This window comes from Mus pahari, chromosome 5 (assembly GCF_900095145.1).
Source record: "Mus pahari chromosome 5, PAHARI_EIJ_v1.1, whole genome shotgun sequence".
In the NCBI taxonomy this organism is placed as follows: Eukaryota; Metazoa; Chordata; class Mammalia; order Rodentia; family Muridae; genus Mus; species Mus pahari.
Genome location: NC_034594.1, coordinates 18,332,473 through 18,335,271, shown reverse-complemented (window position 1 = coordinate 18,335,271; position 2,799 = coordinate 18,332,473).

The following is a 2,799-nucleotide window of genomic DNA, read 5'->3' as shown; positions in this document are numbered from 1 at the left end:
CTGCATAAATCACTTAAGAAAATGCCCCCTCCAGGCCTACCTATAACCCAGTCTTAAGGAGACATTTTCTCAACGGGGGTTCTCGCCTCTCAGATGACACTATCTTGTGTCCAGGTGACATTAAATTACCCAGCAGAGTAGCATAGCAATGACCTATTGCTACACTCCCAGGCCAGTGTCTCACTTCAGTCTCATTAGAGGTAATCCTTCATGCAGAAGATGGCAGTTAACACAGAGACGCACAACTGCACAATGTATGGAGAGTGGGAGACTTCATCAAACCTCTTTCCTTAAGGCTCAGGGGTCTTTGTGCAAGAGGAGGTAGATTGTAAGGTCCAGAGGTGATATCCAAGGAAACAATGTCTTCCAGACACAACAAGACTCTTGCACATCCGTACTCATAGAGTCTGTGAGGCCTCATGGGCTCCCCCCATCCACTTTGGCATGCATAGTATTGTCCTTGCTCAGCTCATGTTTAGGCGGTTATGTTGGTGAAAAATTTTGGGCGGGGCTTCTGACATTACTTAGGAGACATATCTCACAGCAAACTCTCTGATTCTCTGGTTTTAAAAACCTTTCCACTTGTTTCTACAATGTTCCCAAGACTTAATGCACAGGAGTTGTTTTTGTAGCTATATCCACGGTTTGGATTGACTATGGTTTTCTGTGTCTATTATGAAGAGAAGTTGCATTGACGAAGCATAAGGACTACACTTGCCTGTGTGTATAAGAATAAGTATTTATAATGTAGTTAGGGCTTATGCTGGTTTAGTAAAGTGGTAAGTTATACATTCTCCTTCAAGATCCATGACTCCATTATCACGGGGTAGCTAGCTAGGTCTCTGGTGCCAGGCATGGTTTTTCTCTTGTTGAGTAGGCCTTTAAGTTCAGCTAGAGAGATGTTGGTTACTGCCAAGATATATGTGCCACTACTGCAGTACCCTTGGGGTTTTCATACCATGGCAGTTGTTGTGGTTTGTAGACGTCATCACTGGGTAGGACAGTTGGCCAATTCCCTCCTTTGGAAGCTTGCATGATGCTTTCTGCTACCATGAAAGTTAGTTCTTCAGGGGGAGACATTCAGGTCAGTTCCAACTCATGAACTTCTGGGCCCTGTGTCCAAACTACATGGTGTCACTATCAATACGAACTTACTCTCCATATCTGAAGGCCAACCAAAAGCACTAGCAATAGTTTGTAATGTTTTGGGAATCCCTTAGGCAACCCTGACCAACAACTCAAAAGTGTGTGTATTTGTGTGTGTGTGTGTATGTGTGTGTGTGTGTTTATCTTTGGCTCTTGAAGGGAGGTGTCAGCAAAGATAAGGAATTTTCATTTAAACTATGTATGTATAGTATATTTATACACAAACTTATGTGCATCATAGGGCTTTCTAGTAGGTAGGTAGCTAATAGTTTTATCCTTTATGACTTTTTAAGACACCCTTACAGTTATTTTGCCCTCCTTCCTGCTCCTTCTGAATCTATCTCCTCCCTTCCCCATCCATTATCAGAGCCTCCTTCTTCTCCCCTTTCCCTGATTAGACCATGTGTGTCCCATTATTCCCTCACTATTGCCCGCCCCCATCCTGACAATGTCCTTCTAACTTGCCTGGTTTCTGCAGTCCCTCCGAAATATGTGCTCATATCTGAAGGTATGGATCTAAGAGCCTCTGATGAGAAAGAACATGTGATGTGTGTCTTTCTGGGTCTGGGTTACCTCACTCAGGATGATCTTTTCTAGTTCCATCCATTTACCTGCAAAATGGATAATTCCATTCTTCCTTACAAATGAATAGTATTCCACAGTGTGTATATATGCCACATTTTCATTATCTATTCATCAGCTGAAGGATATTTACAGTTTTCTTTTTCCTCATTTCTTAGCTAATTTTAAAGTAGAGCAGCAACAAACATGTCTGTTTTTCCAAACAAGGTTTCTCTGTGTAACCATGGTTGTCCTGGCACTCACTTTGTAGCCTAGCCTGGACTCAAACTCAAGATATCCTCCTGCCTCTGCTTTCAACGTGTCCTAGAAGTTTGGTTGGGTTGTGTTTATTTTCGTTTAGTTTTAGGAAGGTTTCGTTTCTTTCTTGATCTTTTCTCCGACCCACTCACCATTCAGTAATTCGTTGTTTAATTTTTATGCATTTACTAAAGATTTGACTGTTATTTTAAGTTTTATTGCATTGTGATCAGGTAAGATACAAGAAGTATTTTCAATCTGTTTAAATTTGTAAAGGTTTACATTGTGTCCCATAGTGTGGTCTATTCTAGAATTCTAGAAGAACTGTGTGCTGATAAGTAGAAAGTTCATTTATTTGGTGTCGGGATAGAATATTCTATAGATATTATTGTCTGTGCGGAACATTCTGCAGATCTGTTCCATCCATTTGATAGGTAGGTGGGTTGGTCTGATGCTGCTTGTATCCAAATGCTCAAGTCTGGAACCCGAGATCTGGTTGCTCCAAGAGGAGCGGATCCTCACATATACTAGCTTTTGTTGTGTAAACCTTGTCTGCTATGTTATCTGTGATTGGTTAATAAGGATGCCTACAGCCTGTAGCTGGGCAGAAGAAAGGTAGGCAGGGTTTCGGTTCCCAGGCTTGGGGTCTGAGGCAGACACCACAAGGGTAAAGAAGAAGAAGGAAGATGTCTCCATGGGGTAGGTGGACCATGAGCATGTGGCCACGGGGGCCGGTCTGTTGAAGTAAGAGTGGCCCAGGTGGAACACAGCAAGTGATATCTCAGGGTTATTGACAGGAAGTAGACAAAATAGCATAAAGGGCTGGTACCTGCC